Genomic DNA, 22,271 nt, shown 5'->3' on the forward strand with positions numbered 1-22,271 from the left:
CAGGAGGGAGTGGAGCATAGAATTGGGTGGAAAAGACTGCTGAGGTGAGGGGTGTGGTGCCAGGAAGGCAGAGAAATTCTTTTCAGGGTACCCAAGAGCCCCTAAGAAGAGCCCGTGAGGGAGCGGGTACTGAGAAATGAATAATGCATGTCAGCATTTTGTGGTGTCTAAAGACATGCTCCAGGAAGGTGTATGTGGTTTCATGGGCAGATAGAACACTGTGGCAGGGAATAAAATGGGCCATCTTGGTCAGGAGATCCACTAGGATCAGGATAACCGAGTGCCCTGGGGATCGCAGACACTCAACAATAAAGTCCATTGAGAGGGTGGACAAAGGATACATAGGTGTGGGGAGGAGCTGAAGGAGGCCCATAGGCTTGGCTCGCCGTTTCTTCCTAAAGCTGCAGCAGTCGCATGACCTAACATAGTTCTTAAGATCATTCATAGGATTGGCCACCAGAAATACCCAGAGATCAGGGTCCAGGTTTTAAACTGGCCAAAATGTCCCACCATGGGCAAATCATGTCACAAGTTTAGCACCTGAAGCAGCGAGGTGCCATTAGGAATGTAGATACAATCCCTGTGATAAAAGAGGTATCTTTGTAGATGAAATTTAGAATCTGGGAAAGCACCAGTGATTCTTAGAGTCTGTCAGATCAGGGCCACAAATGGGTTGCTTGGAAGCAAGGAATGGATAGTGGTCATCAGGTGACGAGCGATGGTCTCACAGACAAAGTAGGAGGGTTTAAGGACAACGGTGAGAGCTTTCTGCTCCACTTCATGGTACTTGTCCTACAGGACAAAACATTTGCCTTCCTTTTCTTAGCTCTTAGACAGTACATAACCTCGTAGTTAAACTGGGAGAGGAAAAGGGCCAGGCAGATCTGAAGTTGGTTGAGTCATTTAGATGATTTAGTTGGGAATTGTTCCTGCTCTGAGCAGGGGGTTGGACTAGATGACCTCCTAAGGTCCCTTCCAACGCTGATATTCTGTGATTCTATGATTCTATGATTGCATTGTCTGAAGATGCTCCAAATTCTTGTGATCAGTCCAAACTTGGACAGTGGCCTGGTCCTCCTTGAGGAGGTGCCTACATTCCTCAAAGGTGATGCTGATGGCCAGGAGTTCTTTGTTCTACACATCATAGTTTCTCTCAGCAGGAGTCAGTTTCTCAGAGAAAAAGGCATAGGGCTGAAGCAACTGGCAAGGGGTGGTAAATTGTAAGAGGACTGCACCTAACACAAAGTCTGAGGCATCTGTCTCAACTCTGAAGGCATTTGTAGAGTCCAGATGGGTTGAAATGGGGGCAGAAATAAATGCCTTTTTCAAGCAGTTGAAAGCCATTGTGTGTCAGTGGTGCAGTGAACTTAGCCCCCTTCATGTGAACAGACATTATAGGAGTTATCGGATTAGAGAATCCTTCTATGAATCACTGGTAAACATTTGTGAACCCAAGGAATTACTGCACCCTCCACTTGGTGATGGTTGTAACCTTGTTGGGGTCCATGGTGAGTCCTGCCAGGAAGATAAAATAAACCAGAACTACAGTGTATCCTTGTCAAATTCACATCTTTCTGGTTTTGCATAAAGTTGATTTTGATAGAAGCGATCAAGATCTTGAGTCTCTGAAAAAAATGAGAATGTCACCTAAGTAGATGCTCACAAGTTGGTCAAGGATGTCTCTGAAGACGTTATTCAGGAAATGCTGGAAGGTCACTGGGGCATTACATAGACCAAATGCAAATATTTGATATAGTCATGTTTGGTTCAGAATGCCATCTTCCATTCATCCCCCCGCTGGATTTTGACCAGGTTGTATGGTCCACGCAAATCTAACTTTGTGAAGACCCAAGCCAAACAGAGTCTTTACAGAAGTTTGTTTATGCGAGGAAGGGAGTATTGATTGCAGATGGTGATCTTGTTAAGAACTCAGTAATCAACACAAAGTCAGAGGGAGCCATTCTTCTTGGCCATGAAGAAGATAGAGAATTCCGCTGGGGAAGTAGAGGGATGGACTAATCCCTTCTGCAGATTTTCCTCAAGGTATTCCCAGAGGGTCTGCAGCTTGTGTTTGGATAGAGTGTAAATGCATCCAAAAGGAACTTCTATATCTAGTTGAAGGTCAATTGGGCTATTGTAACTGCAGTGAAGTGGTAGAACGTCTGCCTTCTGTTTGTGAAATACATTGGCATGTTCTAGGTACTTGGCAGGGATTCCGGATGCTGCTGAGGAAATTTGGGTTTGCGACTCTGGCTGCTTCGGGGCTGGCGTGTGGCACAGAATGCAATCAGTCATTGACTAGAATTGGGAAAGCATGCTCGTCGGCACTGTGGGTAGCAGAAGAAAATCGATCACAAGCACCAGCTAATTTGGGGGGGGGGCTCCTAAGCAATGAGCCTGAGGACACCCAGGATAACTTGTGAATGCAGAGCGCAGAGGACCCCAAACTGAAAGATTCTGCAATGACCACCAATGGTAATGACTTCTAGGGGGGATGTCTGATGCATGATGGGGCCTGAAGAGAGGCGTGACCCGTTTACAGCCTCTACAAGCTCAGGGAAGTCCTTGTGAGCACAGGAATTTGATGCCCCTTAATAAAGTTCTGGTCAATAGGATTGCCAGAGCCCCCGGATTGTCTAATGCTTCTAAGTGGATATCTGGCATGGCAGATTACTGTAATTGAAGCGGGAGATGCAGCAGAGTAGTATGCTGGTTAGGGATTGCCAAGATTCTGGCAGATGGGTGGCAGCATGATTCACAATGGGGAAGAGTGGAGCACTGACCCACCCCTAACTTCCCTACTGGAACTGGGCTCTCGCATTTCCTGATACAGGGGTGGACTGGACCTTGGGTGGGCACCCTGTTGCATTCCACAATACAGGCACAATCCCAATGCCTGGCATTGGGTTCTTTTTATCAGCGGTGGTACCTCTTTTATCTAGAGGTGGCACTGGACTTCGTCGACTTGCATTGGTTCAGTATCTGGTAGGACAACAGAGACTATGGGAGAAGGAAGAATTCTGGCTGGCAGGGATCAGGTGGTGGGCTGCTTTTCTTAGGCTCACAGCATAAATCAATCAGCAATCCAGACGCAGAGATCGATTAAGGCTCCCAGGTTATGCAGAGTTTCCCCCCTTGCTTGTTCATCTTTGACAGTCATTGAGCCCCTGCCTGAAGTGGTCCCACTGCACAGCCTCACTCCAGTAGGTGTCTGCAGCCAGACATTGAAATTCCACTGCATATTTGGCCATGGATGTGGGACCCTGCTGGTGGGTGTGGAGAGCAGCTTCTTTGGTATGTTCTCCATTAGGGTTGCAGAGATTCCCCTCCATTACCTGTATAAAGTTCTAAAAATGTTCAAGGAGAGGACTGGACCCTTCCAGGGGCAGAGACACCCACTTTGGGGTCTCTCCAGTGAGCAGGCTAAATACTAATCCCACTCAGGACTAAGTATGACTGTGGCTGCAACATGAACTGGAGATACAATTGGTTAAGGAACTCAGAAAACTTGGCACAATCCCCATCAGACTTAATAGGTAGGGCCATCTTGTGCTCACAGACTGGCTGTGAGAGTTGAGAGCAACAGAAGACGCTGCCTGGGATTGTACCAGGGCCTGGAGGGTACATTCTGGTCATGTAGCATGGAGCCTGGAGCCTGAAATGCCTGCAGGACTCCAAAAAAGTCAGAGAAGATGAGGCTGCTGGGGCTGTTCTGAAGGGGAGCTCCGTGGGATGATGTCCCTGCTATTTTCTAGTGGGCTGCTCAAACTGTCACACATTAAGGTGTAGGTGGTGTCAAAGTTTGACTCAGACTCACAATTTATCAGACCACTCTGTTTTATTAGCAAAGCTGCTCTGCTAATACATTTAGAAGTGAGCCCCCCGAGTGGGGCTTGTGTCTCTTAATTTATACAGTTTTTTGGAGAACAAGTTACAGAGAAGTTACAGACAAAAGAAGAAAAAGATTTTAGTCACCACCCTTCGAGATCCCTGAGACCAGTCACGTATCTTCAATTACCTGCCACCCTTAACAATCTCCTTTAACAGCTTCCAGTTAACTTAACTAATTGCCCTTCGCACCTTCCATTCTGATGCCTGCTTCTTAGACGTGCTGGCTCTATCTTGATTGCTTCTCCATTCAAAAGCTAACTGTCCCTACGTGTGCTCCCTCAGATACTTTGTAACATGTTTTGGCATGCCGTCTCATATACAATGTATCCAGCATGTCCCCTTATACAATGTTATACTTATACAATGTTATACTTCCACAGTGGTATGATCTGCTGGTTGGAGGAGAAGTCTGGTCTAATGGTCAGAGCAGAATCAGAGGGCAGAACTGGAAGTTTGGTCAGGATACAAGCCATTGGTTGGAGTCAGGAGTCAGAACAGAACCAAAGGGTAGAGCCAGAGTCATGGTCAGGAGACAAGCCAATGGTCAGAACCATGAATTAGGAGTCAGGAGTTCAAAGGCAGGCTGGGTATTGGGCTGGAATGGAGCAGACAAGGGGGTGGAGCAAGGGCTGGACAGGAAGCAGGTCTGGTGCATCTGTGGGCCTGGAACACATTGTACAGGCACTCTGGTCCTGTTGCTACAGGGTTTAAATGGTGATCTGTTGGCTCTTCTGAGCAGGGAGCACAGTCAATGTGGGTTTATGGGGCCCAGAAGAGCTCATTGGGTTGCTAGGCAACTGAGCCCAGAGTCAGCTGAGTTCCTGATGGCCTTGCTTCATGAAAAAAGGATCAGAGCCAGCCAGGCTGTAAATGCTGGGGAAAGAACTTCGGGTGAGAAACTGTATTAGGCAGGAGAGTATCTTGTTAGTTAAGGTTAAGCTCCAGAATGTGTGTTATGATTTTCTTTTAGATGTAACCCTTTGTTTCCAATATTTCTTTGTTCTCTGTGCTTTGTTGAATACATTTATATTTGCTTTCTCTACAAGCAAATCTAAGGGCCATGTGTTAAACAGAGCTGTGTTTTACAGTGTAATTGTTTAAACTGTGGTGTACTGTTCCTTTGGAAACAGAGGATCTGGAAATTTGGTGAGCACCCAGCAGACCAGGAGCTGGGCACTCCAGGGAGACACTTGGAAGACTCAGGGGTTAGTGTGTGCAAAGAAAGAGCGGGGCCTGCAGAGGCCTGGAAGGTAGTGCTTGTGTTGCCAGAGGCTGGTGGGGTTGGGGAACTGACCCTTGGCAGACACAGATTCACTTCTCTCTTTAGACTTAAGGGCAGGTGGCAGCGAGGTACCTCACAACTCAGGGCATTTTCACCAAGTGTCATATCCCTCACAGAAAATTTCAACTTTTCATTAAAATAGCAAAAAAGCTCAAACCAGATTTGTTTGTTTGTTTTGGGGGCTTGGGGTTGTCTGACAACCCCCCCCCAGGAAAGCAGTCACTTTTTCTCTTTAGTCAAAACCCAAATTTTCCTCTTGAAAAGACAGTTTGGATGGAAAATTTTCAATCAGCCCATGCCAGAACAGGACTGTTCTGCAGCAATGTATTCTTTGCCCTTTTACTGTTTTTCCCCCATCAGCAAGCATCTTTACAATGGATAGGAGAAGTGAAATTATAATCCAAGGAAGCATTTCTAAATAATAAATGCGCTCACATTTGGGGATTGTTTTGGGGTCTGTGAAGCAGTGTCGGTAAAACCGAAACTTGGTACTAGTTGGTTATAATTAGCCCCTATAGCTTTAAGGCAGCAGCTTCCTGCTCCAGGGGGCCAGAGAGAGATAGAGACAAGGAGGGAAGTCTGGGCAGGTAGCTGAAGGAATGTAGCAAATACGTTTATTCATGCCTTAGCAAAATCAGTTGATTTGCAGCATGCTCACTTCTTCCTGACTGAGATCTCTAAGCTGTACTCCAGTGAGAAAATCAGTATTTGGCTTGTTGCACTCATCCTGGAAATGCACAAAATACAAGCAAAAGGAATTCCTTAAAGGGGACACTAAGATAAAAGTAATCTTTTTTTAAAAAAGCATATATATATATTACTATTATTATTATTATAAAAAGATTACTTTTATCTTAGACTCTTCTGGCCTTAAAGCCTATTAAATAAAGGGCCCAAGTCTCTTGCTCTGGGCTATAATTTCAGTGAATAAGAATAAGGCATATATATATATATATATATATATATATATATAAGGCCAGACAACTAAGATAAAAGTAATCTTTTTTTAAAAAGCATATATCTTAGTTGTCTGGCCTTATATATATGCCTTATTCAGATTCACTGAAGTTATAGCCCAGAGCAGGAGACTTGGGCCCTTTATTTAACAGGCTTTAAGGCCAGAAGAGTCTGTTGTGATCACCTTGTCTGACCTCCTGTATAACACAGGGTAGAGAACTTCACCCAGTGATTCCTGCATGAAGCTCAATAACTTGTAGCTGAACTAGAGCATCCTGTTTGCAAATACTCTTCTTCCATGCTGTTTTAGGGGGGAAAAAAATCTAATTTAATTTTGACTAATTAGCCCTGGCTATGTTTTCCAAAATGGCTCAAGATTCTGGGTGCCCAACTTGAGACATTGTGGAGGGGCCTGATTTTCAGAGGGTGGGTTTTCAGCACTTTCTGAAAACCAGGCCCCTTAAGGTGCCTCAACCTAGTCACCCAAAATTGCTACTCACTTTTGAGAATATAGGTTTGCTTTTAGGAAATTTCATAGCGTTTTAGGGACCATTATATCATCTAGTCTGACCTCCTGTATAACACAGGCCATTAAATTTCTCCCATTTCACTCCTGTGTTGAGTCCAATAACTTGTTAAACTAAGCAAGCATTTCAGTCCCCAGGAGACTAAACTCTAGTGTGTGTCACAGGCAGATAATAGGAGAGTCAGAGGTGCCACTGGCAGGAATTTATTAGGTGAGATATGCCCAGATGATCTCAGCAGGTGACTCACGGCCTGTGCTACAGAGGAAGGTAAAAAACCCCAAAGTCCCTTTTTCCAATTTGACCTGGGGGGAAAATTCCATCCCAACCCCAAATCTGGGGATCAGTTAGACCCTAAACATGTGAGCAAGAAGCACCAGCCAGACATCTAAGAAAGAGGATTCTCTCTAGCACCTCAGAGCGCCAGTCCTCCCTGTCTGGTGTCCCATCTCCAGCTGTGGCCAATCCTTGATGCTTCAGAGGAAGGTGAATACCAAACCCAGAAAACATAGGATAGAGGATTTTCTTCCTGACCCTTGGGATGTAAGATTGCATTTCACTCATCTTAGATAATGAAGTGAACTGGTTACTACCACTTTTGCCTTTGTCTTTCAGGCGTCCCTTTAATTCTCATCTCTCCGTCAGGGTTTCTGAGTATTTATCCTTCAACAACTTAATTATATACATAATAGATCAGATTCTCTGGTGTAGACTGGGGTAACTCCATTGACTTAAATTGAGCTATGCCAGTTTATAGCAGCTGCAGACCTTTCCCACTGTTTCCACTCAAGAAAGTTCCTACTGCTTCCTTCCATTAGTGCTATTTATGGATGAGGCCCTGACATATGTAGGCACAACTCCAACTGTGTTCCAGAGAAGAGATGAAATAGAGGATCAACTTCATTTGAAGTAGTGGAATGACTAGGAATCGCAAAGCAATACAGTTTCAGGGCTTGTCTACACGGCCCCCCCATTCAGACTATGGGGCTGTGAATAGAAGTGTGCACCATAACGCTGCACTGTAGTTCCTCTGTGTGGAAGCCACAGGCGTGAACAAAATGATTCCCACTTAAAATTAATGTAGTCCTGTTTGGTGCTCACTGCTATTCCCACCCCATAGTCCGAACCATGGGGCAACGTAGCGATCGCCTCAGCGAGGGGTCTTCCTGCAGACATAACATTTCGAACAAGAATTCACATTCAGTGAATATCTAAAAAGAATAAAGAGAAAACTCCCTAGCATGGGGTTCAGTCCACTCCGAAGACCCAGGATGTGGAACCTGATCTTCCCACAGACGTTCTCCTCTTTCTTTCTTCCATATAGGAACTCTTATAATCTTTCTCCTGAGCACCTGTGCAAGGAAAGGGGGAAAGATAAAGTTGATCCTAATGGACTATGTCATGCCTCCCCATCCTGTCATATTTCTACACCCCTGTAGATTTCTGCTTGGGGGTGGCTGAAAGTCATCATAAAGTCCGATCCTGGAGTCCTTGTTTAGGACAGCATGGTTGGACCCTAAAACTTCACTATCATTGAGTACTGATTACTAATTTCTAAAGGAAATTCAGTTGTTTGGGGGAAGTGGGTTAAGGTGGTTTCTCTATCTTGTAATCATCCTTGTTATCTTATCCTTGTGGTGATACAGTGTTTACTACTTTTAATAGTTAAAAAAAAAAGTAGAGCTGGTCAACAAATGGCTTTTTTCCCCCCTCCTATGGAAAATTTTGCCTTATTGTCAAAAACCTGAACATTGAAACGGTTTTGATTTTTAGCAATCAAAACCAGAATTTTTGGCCCACAAGTGCCAAAAATTTTGACTTTTCAGATAAAAAATTTAAAAGTGTTCAAGGAAAACCAGCACTTTCCATGAAGGCTTTTGTTTAGTTAATAACCTAATTTTCCAATTAAAAAATAGTTTTAAAGCAACACTTTTGACCAGCTTCCCCCAAATTTTTGATTAAGATGGAGGAAGAAAGTGTGATGTACATAAATGGAAAGAAGCAGGATGGTGAGGTTTTAGGAGGAATCGAAGGTGGTGAATAAGTGGCTGGGATGGTAGGTGTGGAATTCAGTTTGTGAGAACTAGTGCTGTTGGACCCATGAGTATAGGTGTTGGAACTAGGGGCGCTGGGGGCACTGCCACACCTCCTGGCTTGAAGTGGATCCCATTATATACAGGATTTAGAGTTTGGTTCAATGGCTCTCAGTACTCCCACTGTAAAAATTGTTCCAGCACCCCTGACAGTGAGATAAGAGAACAAATTTCTAGAAGGAGCATCAGCACGGTCATGAGATTTTCTCCTGAGATGCTCAGCAACACAGGATTAAAGCAGAAGAAATATATGTTAAAGATGTGGCATGGTTGATGCAACAGACTTTGCAATGGGAGAGAGGAGCAGAGCTTTCCCACAGAGAGAAGAAAGCAGATAATTGATAACTGAGTCAGTGATAAATAGAATATAAAATAATTAACAATGAACAAAGCTGGTCAAAAATAGAGAGGAGGGGAATCATAAAATATTGTCAAATTTCCCCCCTCTCCCTATTTTTGGTCTAAAATGCAATTTTCAACTAGTTCTAGTGATAGATCAGCCATATAGTATAACAGTGGATTCATTCCCTACATTCTACCCTCTGGCAATACATTTTAAGGTTAAGCCATAAAACTGGTAAACACTTTTTCATTGTCTCCCAACATCAGAAAATTTATGATCTAACTTCAGAGAAAAAACTTACTGAAATACCAAGTCTGGGCAAGTGGTTCTAATGGGACACCTGAGAAGGCTCAAGATGTCCTAAAATTTGACATGGCAATTGTGTTCACATCACTTGTGAGTGATTATGAGTGGCTTATGTCTCCTCTACCCAGGACAAAGTAGAATGTTTCAAGTAAACTTGATCTTTTGGAGGAAGAGAGAAGGGTATAGCTATCGGTTTTGGGAAGGGTCCTTTGGTGGATATTTTCATTATTTATATGGTGCCTTTTATCCTGAGAGATCTCAAAATCTTTTTAAAAAGTACAACAAACAAACAAAATAAAAAATTGCTGACGTGAAACAGCAATACTCCCCAACACTGCGACATAGGGGCTGCTTCCAATTTGTCATTATTTTTTTCACAAAAATCGGCCTATTCTCAGAAAGAGAACTTTTGCCGAAAAAATGTGTTTCTGCTGAAATTTTATGATCTTTGTGTGTGTGTGCATGTGATGAAAAATATTGAAAACCAAAAATGTCTGGTTTTCAAAAATAGAAAACTTCATTTTTTCCCCATTTTCTGTTTTCCGTTTTTCATCGGCAAACTAAAAAAATCCAGTTAAATTAGGGGAAATAACCCTAAAATAATACTTCTTTCAAGGTTTTCATGGATGAAACATACCGTTTTCCAACCAGCTCTAATTTTAAGGCTCCAGTCCTGCTCTGAGGGCAGCCCCATATGGAACAGAGAGGGGTTAAGGAAGAAGAATGTCCGTTAAGCAGTCAAGCAGAATATTTTTTGTTGTTGCACTCACCTAGTTCTACTCAAAGGCAAATGCACAAACCATGGGATCACCAGCACCACTTTCTGCAGTACCTACATGCCCAATGGGTATCCACATATCAACCCTATCCAGCCCTGCTTAGATTGTGAGCCCCAATGGAATCACAGCACAAGTTAGCATAAGAAGCTCAGTGTTGCCCAGTTCTTCCCCCCCAAGTCCCTACAGTAGCACAATTGTCTATCATACTTTTGGAAGGAGGGTTGGTCTTTGTGGTGAAGACTGCAGTAGATCTGGGTTAATTTCCCCTCTCTTCCAGGCTTCCTTATGTGTCCTCGGGCAAGTCATTTAATCTCCCTGTGCCTCAATTCCCCATCTTTTGTCTATTTCGATTTCAAATTCTTCAAGGCAGGGACTGTCTCTTACAGTGTGTTTCTACCATGCCCAGCACAATCTCAGTTGCAGCTCTAGGCTGTAGTGCAGTATACACAAGAAGAACACATTGTGCATTTTGACAAACGGAAGAGGGCATCTTTAGCAAGGCCATTGTGAAATGTCTCCGTTTTTCAAGGATTAATGTGGGATGTTTTTCTCAGTTTAAAGATGGTTTGTCCATTTAATTTATACCTCCGAGGATCAGGCTGACACCAGGGAGACATTCAGGACAATTGAGTCATCTAAAAGCACTCTCTCCAGTACAACTGCAGGCTAAATGAGATGCATCAGCTCCAGATATGCATATATGTGTGTGTCTGCTAATCACCATGTGTGCAGTACCAGCTTTTCTTTAATGTAGGGCTGGTTCCGAAATGGCATCTGTGACGGGGTTCGACTCACCACTGCGGCACCTCCTGCTGGCTGTCCCGGGTCTTAGCTCTGCCAGCTAGTGTGCCCTCTTCTGGTGGTGTCTCCCCACCATCACTTTTGATCCAGGACCCACATCGCTCCAAGGACCACGCATCCTCTTTGGACACAGCCTTCCAGCTGTGCCACACTCTATTGTCCTCCCTTCATCAATGGCAAGTGTGTGTGGGTGGGTGGGGGACTGGGGCCTGCTCACTACTCCAGGTCCTGGCTCACCGACCCTGTATACGGCAGCCACATGTTGCGTCCCCTCCAAACTCTCAGTCTATTTCCCTGGGCCATTTTCCCGCAGCCCCTGCACTTTCTCTGCCCTTATCTCAGGGCCTCAGCATGCCAGTGTTAGCAGTCAGCCAGGAACTGGCTCTCACTCCTTTGATCCTGCCCTGCACTGCTCTGTCCAAGATGCTAGTGTTCTTCCTCCTGCAAGGCAGCCAGTCCTCTTTACTCGATCTCAAGGGAGCAATTGAAGCTGCTCTGCCCTGCAGCCCTTCTTATAGGGGCCAGCCCAGTATCAATTGGCTGCTCCTCGCAGCGCCTCTCTAATAGGCTGCCTCCTGTGCAGCCTCCCTAGGGGCTTCTCTTAACCCCTGATGGGCCAGTGTGGGGCAGATGCCCCATCTCAGCATCTATGGTACTAAAGAAAGAAATTCACCATATTATCAAAACACCATGCTTGCCGTTCTCATGTCACTTCTTCAATTGTTTCTTCTTAACTCTCTTCTAGCTACCAATTTACTGTAGAATGGATGAAACATTTAATCTGTCAGTCCCTATGCAATTATGTTGGGGGTAGTTAATTTCAGACAGTTCATCCAGATCTACAACACAAAGGAATAATGCCCAGATTCAGCAAAGAACTTGGGCTTGTGAGTAGTCCCATTGACTTCATTACTACACACATGCTTAAAGTCAGGCATAGGGTTAGGAAGAGAGTCTCCCCATGGATGGGTTATTCCATAACTACCTACTGCAGGGTCTCGAACACTCTTTCTCTGCACACTGACCTTGGGAGATTTTTGCCTCTGCAGCATGGGCCGCTTGCCAGGAACATCTGGGTACATCTCACTTAATCAATTCCTATTGCAGAATGCCTCAGGGATTAATACATTTTGGCCTCTCCCATTCGCTGCGTGTGGCACACAATAGTTCACTCTTCTGAGGTTTGTAATCCTATAGTCTAATTTTGGTTGTTGTGTTTAGTGTGCAATGTGCATAGGGGTGGGAACCCTGATCCTATCTGGCATTGAATATGGGGCCGTCTCAGAGATTTGTGGATTTGCAGGATAGAGCTAGATCTGGGAACTTCACTTCACAATGCCTGATGTGATGCCCTCAACAGTGGTAATTCTGGCTGGCACAATGGTCCTCAAGAGACGATGCATGTTTGATGATTGATTTAGTCTGTAGGTGTCTAGGGTTGGTGGTGGCCTGTGATATATAGGAGGTCAGATTAGATTATCTGGATGGTCCCTTCTTCCCTTGAACTCTCCGACTCTACAAAGCAGCTGATATTGGCCACTGTCTGATGAGATGGGACACTGGCTTAAAGTGGAACATTGCTCTGATCCTTGATGGTAGTTCCTATGTGTTCATTTGAATAGCATCAGGTATTTTTCCTACGTACTTTTAAGTATCTGATCTTTCATTACCTTGCATTCACTGTATATGCACAATGCACACTCTGGCTCAAACTATTCTCTCACTCCCAATCAATGCCATTCCGATGAAGTCAAAGTATAAACGAGAGCAGAATTTGACCACCATCCACACATACAAAGACAAACAGCAGAACTTAGATGAGATGCTTCATAATTTCTCAGATTTTTTTTTAATTTGTACAGACTTGGTCTCTTGGGACATCATCAAAAATAAAAAAATCAGATTAATTTACCTCATGTTGACTATAACTTACATTTTAACTTCGCTCATAGCCGTAGGTTTAGCTTTGTGGAGAAGGCTGAGATGTTGGCAATCAAAAAAGACTTGGGGCAAATCACACTTCTTAAGCACCATGGGGAGAGTCCTAAGTGACAGATAGACATGGGCTAATTACTTTTAATGGTTTCCCATTGCTTTGACTGATGACACAGTGTCAAATACCATACCCCGCCCCCCCACCAATAAGGTAGCATCTCGCTCCTTGGCACTGTTTCTTTATAACTGCTTCATTACTTCAGGGGAACTGCATTCTCTAAAATGCCTTTCCCTGTGGCTTAAAGTAAAGATTTTTAAAATAAATAAATATAGTTTATGTTGGGCATCTACCACTTGGAGGTCTAATGATTATTGACTACCCTCCAGCAGACATCAGGGAGCCTAGCCTCAGGCCCTTTCAACTTGCCCCCAAACATGCCGAATGTTAACACATGTTTCTAGATTCTGGCTGGGTTTGGACACAAACGAGGCAGTCAGAATGGACCATTTAGTGTACAAGTGAAGATGACAGATCCCTGCTTAATACAAGGAAGACAAAAATTTGTATCTTATAGAAAAAGGCAGAAGAGCCCCGGGTGTTTTCACTTTGTGATTCTGCAGCAAAAAGTGGGTTGTGTCAATATAAGTCTGTGTCACCAGCTCACAGCTGCCACTCTGAATTGACCCTGCTCGCTGCAGACAGAAAGGCCTTCCATTTCCAAATTCTCTCAAATGTTCATCTGTGAGGGAGAGCAGAAGGTGGAAAAAAGCCAAGAAATTACTCTCAGCTACGTGAGAGAAGGGGAAAAAATGCCTTCACATCATGAGACTTTCTGTTGCCTGATTCTACTGAAACAGTGAAAAACATTGTCACCTGAGGAGGACGCTTTGACAAGATGAGCTTTATGTTTTGTAAATCGTGTTCCTGTAAAGCCTGATAAGTCTCCAGATCCACTACAGATGCAGCAGAACGACACTAAATATTTTTGCAACGCTCACCAGAGCTTAATTATTAAAAGTTGAAACATCTTTTAAACTCTGCATTCTTTTTTTCCTGGATATCCCCACAGAATAGAAACAAAAAGTGGAATAACTATTAGGGTGACGTTTCCAAAGGAAGAAAAAGATAAACAATTATGAGAGTAAAAGTAGTATATATTTCTTGGTATAATTATATCATGAGGTGATAGTGTTCATGGATACAGCTGTTTCTCCTTCTGTCTCCTGTGAATTCTTTACTCTGATCAGATGTTTAGAGTGTAAGACTGAGGGGTGGGGAAAGGATCAGAGAATCCCAAATTATGGAAATTAGCAAAAATAAAGGGCCAGCTCTTCAGATGGTATAAATCAGCATAGCTCCATTGGCTTCAATAGAGCTATGCCAGTTTATACCAGCTGAGGAACTGGCCAAAAGCTGCAACACCAAATGAAATTTGACTTACACACTTTATGAGCCTGCTTCAAAGTCCACTCACAAAGTTAATTACACTAAACCAAATTCAGGCCACTTTAATTCTGAATGAGAATGTCCACACAGGGGTTTAAAGCAGATTAACTCGAGCTGTAGCTCACGAAAGCTCATGCTCAAATAAATTGGTTAGTCTCTAAGGTGCCACAAGTACTCCTTTTCACTTTTAATTCACACCTTTAGTTAATTTAGGTTAATTTTCCTGAGTGTCCTGTTGTAGACAAACCCTTAGACAAAACTCTCAATAAAATCCACAAGAGCTTTCTCTGAATAAAGACTAAAGGGTAGATTTTCAATGGGAGTTAGGCACCTAACCTGCTTGGGTTCTTCTGAAAATCCCACTAGGCACCTAACTTTGAAAAGCTGACCCTAAGACCCTGATTCATCTCTGCACTTGTGTGGAGCCTGGGACAGACACAAAGTGAGGTGATCTGTGCCTATTCTTGGCTCCCATTCTTCATCCATTGTTTTAAGTGTACAAGTATAATATACTATATGCTATTTTGGTAATATGCTTCTTGGTAGTATGAAGAGTATAGACCTGCATTAGCCTACATCAAAGATTCCCATTGACTTTAATGAGAGTTGTATCGGGCTATATGTGAATGAGGCTCAAAAGCAATCTTACAAATGCTGGTTTTCTTGTCATATTTTTCCAGTGCTGAAATAAAGAACTTCCTAGAGATACAAATAGAAATTAATGACATATCTTTAGCGGGTCTTAATCAGCTAGTGATAGGCAAAACTCAAAAGGAGGAGAATTTAGCTTCATTTCACATGAAGGTCCAGAAATTCAGCTGTTTATCTAAAATTTCTCTGGTTATATGCAAGTTATTGGAAGGCCCCATTGTGCTAGGTACTGTACATATATCTAGTGAGAAACAGTCAATGCCCTGAAGAGCTGAGTCTATATAAATTAGGCAAAGTGTGGGAGTGGAAACACAGTCATAGTGACTTGGCCAATGTCACAGAACAAGTCTAGTGGCAGAGCCAGATATAGACTCCCATTCCAGTGCCCTATCCACTAGACTAAGCTGCTTCAGTCCATGGTGCTGGTAAGGTAGGCTCCAGAAATACAATTAACTTTATTGAGTCAATAAAAAGCAAAGCAGGGGACAAGGGTTCAAGACATTTCACAGGATTTTTTTACACTGTTTGCAAGGTATGCTGCTGCCTCGTTATTTATTCATTCAGATTCCTTTGCTCCTTCATTTATATTTAGTAGATCAGAAAAGAGGAAAACTAGGTTTTCGAAGATGTTGCTGACATAATTATTGGAGCACGCAGAAGCAGTATAAAGACTAAGAGAAAAACTTTACCCAAAAGAACAAATAAATAGCATGTGTGCAAAGCTGTCTTTGGATCCGGACGTTCCCTCCTTATGCTTCACCTAGCGTTGCCAACTTTCTAATCGCACAAAACTGAACACCCTTGTCCTGCCCCCATGCCTCGTCCCTTCTGTGAGCACCCACCCCCGCTCACTCCATCTCTCCTCCTTTTGTCACTCACTCTCCCCCACCCTCACTCACTCATTTTTACCGAACTGGGGCAGGGGGTTGGGATGCAGGAATTGGGTTGGGGGCTCCGGCTGGGGGTGCGGGCTCTGGGGTGGGGCCGGAGATGAGGAGCTTGGGGTGCAGGAGGGGGCTCAGGGCTGGGGCTGGGGGTTGGGGCACGGGAGGGGGTGAGGGGTGTGGGCTCTGGGTGGTGCTCCATCAGGAGCTCTTGGATGACATGAAAATAAACAAAAAAGAATCTTACAAAAAGTGGAAACATGGACGAATTGATAAGGAGGAGTACAAAAGAATGGCACAAACATGTGGGGATGAAATCAGAAAGGCTAAGGCACAAAAAGAGTTACATCTAGCAAGAGACATAAAAGGCAATATGAGAAGGTTCTTTATATACATTAGGAGCAAAAGGAAGATGAAAGAAAGTGTAGGTCCTGTTCATCGCAAGGAACGAGAGCTAATAGCTGATGACAGCAAGAAGGCTGAGGTGTTTAATGCCTATTTGGTTCAGTCTTCACTAAAAAAGTTAATGGTGACAAGATACTCAACACAATTAATATTAGCAATAAGGGAGAAGGAACACAAGTCAAAACAAGGAAGAACAGTTTCAAGCATATTTAAATAAGTTAGAAGTATTCAATTCAGCAGGGGCTGATGAAATTCATCCTAGGGTACTTAAGGAATTAGCTTTAGGTATTGTGGCACCATTAGCATTATCTTTGAGAATTCATGGAGGATGGGTCAGGTCCCACAGGACTGGAGAAGGGTGAACCAGTACTGTACATATCTTTAAAAAATGGAACCAAAAGGATTTATAGAAGAGGCAGCCTAACTTTGACATCTGGAAAGCTACTGGAACAAACTATTAAACAATCAATTTGTAAGCACTTAGAGGATAAGAGGGTTATAAGGAATACCCGACATGGATTTGTCAAGAACAAATCAAACCCAACCAACCTAATTCCTTTCTTGGACAGGGTTACTGGCCTAGTGGATGGGGGGAAATAGTAGACATGACATATCTGGATTTCAGTAAGGCTTTTGACACAGTCCCACATGATATTCTCATATTAAACTAGGGAAATGTGGTCTAGATGAATTTATTATAAGGTGGGTGCATAAGCGTTTGAAAGACCATATGGAAAGAGTAGTTATCAATGGTTCACTGTCAAACAGGAAGGGCATATCTAGAGAGGATCTGCAAGGGTCAATCCTGAGTTGGATACTATTCAATATTTTCATTAATGATTTGGATAATGGAATGGAGAGTATGCTTATAAAATTTGCAAGAGGCTGCAAGCATTTTGGAGGATTAGAATTCGAAACAATTTTGACAAATTGGAGAACTGATCTGAAATCAACGCGATGAAATTGAATATAGACAAGTTCAAAGTACTTCACTTAGGAAGGAAAAATCAAAATGCACAGCTACAAAATGGGGAAGGTAGAAGTACCTCTGCAGAGGATCTGCGGGTTATAGTGGATCACAAATACGAATCTGAGTCAACACTATGATTCTGCTGCAAAAAGGATGATATTAACAGGAGTTTCATATGTAAGACATGAGAGGTAATTGTCCCATTCTGCTCAGCACAGGTGAGGCCTCAGCTGGGGTACTGTGTTCAGTTCTGAGATGTGGACAAATTGGAGAGAGTCCAGAGGAAAGCAATAAAAATGATAAAATGAATGCAGGATAGTCAAAGCAAGTTAGGCTAGCCTGTTCAGTTATACACAGAGGATTCTAGGAGAAGTTTATGTGGAACTGGGTTTATAGAGCTTTATATGAGCTTCTTTTAGTATCACTATGTCATTTAAAGCAATTGAATTAATTTTAAATTCCATAAGAAAAATGGATTTCATCAGCTTCAGTAAGTTCAGGTAACATAGACTTCACCATATGGTACTTCTCACTCTTAGTGGAATTGCTGTTACGCTGTATTATGCAGATATATTTTTCATTGTCTTCCTCCTAAACCTGCCTCAAAGAACAAGGAATGTGTCATCCTCACTAGTTGTGAGACAATTTTAATTACAATAAATTATTATCCATTTTTGTTGTTCAGCCAGACCCGAGAACATAAGAATCTAAGAATGGCCATATTGGGTCAGACCAATGGTCCCTCTATGTCAGTATCCTGTCTCTGACAGTTGCCGTTGCCAAATGCTTCTGAGGGAATGAACAGACCTGGGAATTTTTGAGTGATCCATCCCTTGTACAGTTTGAGTTTCAGGAAGTTGGAGGTTTAGTGACACTTGAACCATGGGGTTCCATCCCTGACCATCTTGGCTAATAGCCATTGATGGAACTATCCACTATGAACTTATCCAACTCTTTTTTGAACTCACTTATACTGTTGGCCTTCACAACATCTTACAGCAATGAGTTCCAACTAAATGTGTGTGTTTATTCTTCCTTTCTTTGTTAATTTTTAATAATGCTGCAGGACATTGCAACTCTTCAGAAAGCATTTTTAATAGAGACAGGCTTAAATTACACAATTGTCGTCGGGACCTAGATTTTCAAACATCCCATGGCTTGAGGAGTGTTCATATTCTGGATTTTGGTTGCACCTATTAAAATGATACAGTTCATGTATGAAATTCAGCTCCAAATCAGAGATTGGATTTCAAACAATCTCTGTAGTTCAGTGGTGTTGGGATAAAGGGATATCATCCAGGTCCATTTCTGAAGCTTAAGGACTTTAATTTAGAGGAAACCCCCTAATTAATTCCCAAAGGGCCAGATCATTAACTGGTATAAATTACAGTGGATCCACTGATTTCAAAGAAACAACAGCAATTTACACCAGCTGAGAATCTGGTCCAAAAATGCATTTCTTTACTTTGAGGTGCTATGCCAAACAAATGTGCACACTTCTACATATGATAGTAAAACAGGACAAGTCCGTGTCACTTTGAATATCTCTGACCTTCCCTATGAGCCTCTCATATTCTGTTTGTGGGCTTGATCAACGCCCAATGAAATCAATAGGATTTTTTTCTATTGATTTCAACGGGCACTGGATGAGACCCTGTGTCTTTTATGAATATAAATATTCACAATACACAATCTAATAATTTGATTATGCTTTTATAGAATAATGTCATTCACCATCACTCTCCCATCATTTTATTTCCCTCTCTTAATTACACGTGCACACAAATGCATTGTATTAAAATGCCTTATAGTGTTGCATGCTGCAGCCTGTACTTATGCAAGAAAAAAATACTGAAAAGTGCGTGCAACAGTTAAACTTCGAATAGATCTGGTCCAATGAAGTTGCACGCGAACCTTGCAGTTAAATGAATTTGTACTAAGGATGTGGCTGATACATATATATTAGCAACTCTGAGAGACAATTTACATTGCCTCTGTTAAGGTTAGAAGTGACTTTTAATTAAACAAATACAATACAAATGTTATCAGAAGAAAAAGCCAGCTATTTTCATCCAAATTGTGGCATGCATTGATAAACGTATGTTAGCATTTAACAATTCATTCTTTTGGAGAAAACTGGTTAACCCCTTAAGTGTTTTGCCCCGAAGGCAGACATTAAAAGTTAATTATAACCACATGGGACAAACCCCTGGAGGAGCATGACAGCATTAAACTGCTATCAACCAAGCATGCAGGATGCACAGCACTCTGAATGAACACCATGTACAAAAAGGATGCTGTCTCCTTGAATGAGTTTTCAGAAGTTAAAAACACGCTACTTTTTGCATGCATGGTAAAAAGGCAGATTGCAAATGTTCCACTTGGAGTGAAAAAACCTTCCAGCTGAAGGAGAATTAGAGCAAATGAAAGCACTGAGTAATGGGATTAAGCAATATGGCACAGGGAGAGAGGGCCACCGTGAGTATGGTTGTACTTAGCTCTGCAAGGATGCTATGGCGAACACTACAAAATGCCTTTGCTTATTATCTTATAATAATCCTTCCCAGCCCAATATAGTATTACACAGCAGTAGAGGATGATTTTATGGGTTTGCAGTATCCATCGTATTTTCCCAAAAGGTTTCCCTACTGCTTCATCACTAAAATGCAGTCACTCCTAGGAGCAGAGGGTGACACCTAACATCATGGGGAAGGGAAGTTTTGGCCAAAGACAAGTTTTGGCCACAGATCAAACCTTTGCTCTTACAAAAGGAAAGGCAGTATTGGCATTGGACAGGGACTCAGGAGACCTGGGTTCTATTCCTTGCTTTGGCTATTGACCTGCTATGTGGCACTGGGTGCCTCAGTTTGCCTTCTTCATTTTGCCTGTCCTATGTATTTAAAAACTAAGCTTTTTGAGGCAGGGAGTGTTTCTTACTAAGTGTACGTACAGTGCCTAGCACAATAGGACTCTGATCTCAGTTGGGCCATGAGGGGATATGAAAAATTATTATTATTAATACAAAAAGTGTAATTTCTTTTTCTCATTTATACAAACGCCACTTTTCACCACACAGGCATGTACATGGGCCTTACAGTGGATGTAAGCATAATGTGGCTTACAGTTTAAGGCCCCTTTCCATTGCTAGAGTGATATAAATTGGCCTTTGTGTATGTAACAGGGTGGTCTGTCTGTTTTAACAGTAAGCAAGCACTGGCGCCAGTCACACCCCATTCCAGGAGTTTTGGACATGTGGGAGAGAGGACCCCCGAGATGATTAGTGTCTGGGTGTTTCTAGATGATTGTTTCTTTAAGGGCCTGGGACCAGAAGCTTTATGGTAAAGGGTGAGGTAGGCTCCCCTCTTTCCCAACCAACCAAGATGAGGCCTGGGAAAGAAGATCAGTTATAACCTGTTTCTTTCCACATAAGAGGAGAGATGCCCGTAGGGAAGGAGGCCTGTCAGCTGGCCTCTTTCAATTCAGGGAGGAATAAGAGTGAGAAGGACTGGTTAGCTTCAGGCTGCAGGTGATGGTAATAAGCACAGCCCCAAGGAGGGGAACTGTGAGACTCCTCTGTGAGGAGCAGAAGACTTTGGAAGAAAGATACTTAGATAGGTGAGGACTGCGAAGAAGAACCTGAACTGCTCAAGATTCAAGAAGAATGTTGATACACTGGAGAAGGTTCGGGGAAGAGCCAAGAGACGAATTAAAGGATTAGGAAACAGGCATTATAGCGATAGACACAAGAAGCTCAATCTCTTTACCGTAACAAAAAAAGGTTGGAGGGGTATGACATGATTATAGTCTCTAAGTACCTACACAGGGAATAAATATTTAACAATAAGCCCTTCAATTCAGCAGAGTAAAGGTCTAACATGATCCAATGGCTTGAAGCTAGACAAATTCAAACTGGAAATAAGGTGTACATTTTTAACACTGAGAGTAATTAACCATTGGAACAACGTACCAGGGGCCATGGTGGATTCTCCATCACTGGCAATTTTAAAATCAAGGTTGGATGTTTTTCTAAAAGATGCTCTAAGATGTATTTTGGGCAGTTCTGTGGCCTGGGTTATACAGGAAATCAGACAAGATGTTCAAAAGGGTCCCTTCTTGGCTTTGGAATCTATGAATTTATGAACTCTAAAAAGAACATTAAGGAGGGGACAACCTGTCAGGAAAGATGGGCTGGGCCCAGTTCAATAATGGGATGATGACTCCGGGGTTTTTGCTTGGCTTTTTGGGATGGCCAGACACCAGAATGGGTGGACTTTTGTTAAATGGCTTACTTGAAGGGCCAAGTCATTGGAGCAGCCAAACCAGGCTGTGGGGGTTTGGAGAAACCTTGAGAAGGGGATAACAAGGCAGACCTGTCACAGAGCCAGCCCTGGCCACAAAGGGCAATCTGGTTACAGTGTACATGAGAATCAGGTCCTGGATCTACAATATCCATGCATAGCCACCAGTACTTTGTCTTCTTAGGGTCTTGTGCCAATGGCTCCACGAAGCAAATCCTATTCTATTCATTATTGGTATTATGGTTGCATTTCAAGGCCTCAAACCAGGCTGAGGTTCCCTTGCTAGAAAGATGAGCCTCTGACTCTATTCTACTCCACTGTACTTTCAGTATAAAGGACCAGAATTCCTTTGTGAACTTGGGCAATTCACTTCATTTTTCTGTTCCTTATACTGTGTGTGAAACTAGGGTAACCCTTCCTCATTGGGGTGCTGTGAATGTTATACACGCACAGAGTAGTTTATGTTTGTCGTGCATTCAGATACTACAGTGATGAGAGACAGAGAAACACCTAAACATCAGCTTACGTGGGTTAGGGTTAGTCCTTAGGTGCTGGTCTAGTCCTAGATGAATGCACCTATCCCCCTCTTGTACAGAAGAGATGGAGGTGCTCTGCCACCTCGGCAACAGCATTTCTGCCACCTCTAGGTCTCGTGGAGAGGCTTTACAGACCATAGATTCTTTGGGCTAGGAAGGACTGGCCTGG

Source organism: Chelonia mydas, chromosome 3, assembly GCF_015237465.2.
Source record: "Chelonia mydas isolate rCheMyd1 chromosome 3, rCheMyd1.pri.v2, whole genome shotgun sequence".
Lineage (NCBI taxonomy): Eukaryota > Metazoa > Chordata > Testudines > Cheloniidae > Chelonia > Chelonia mydas.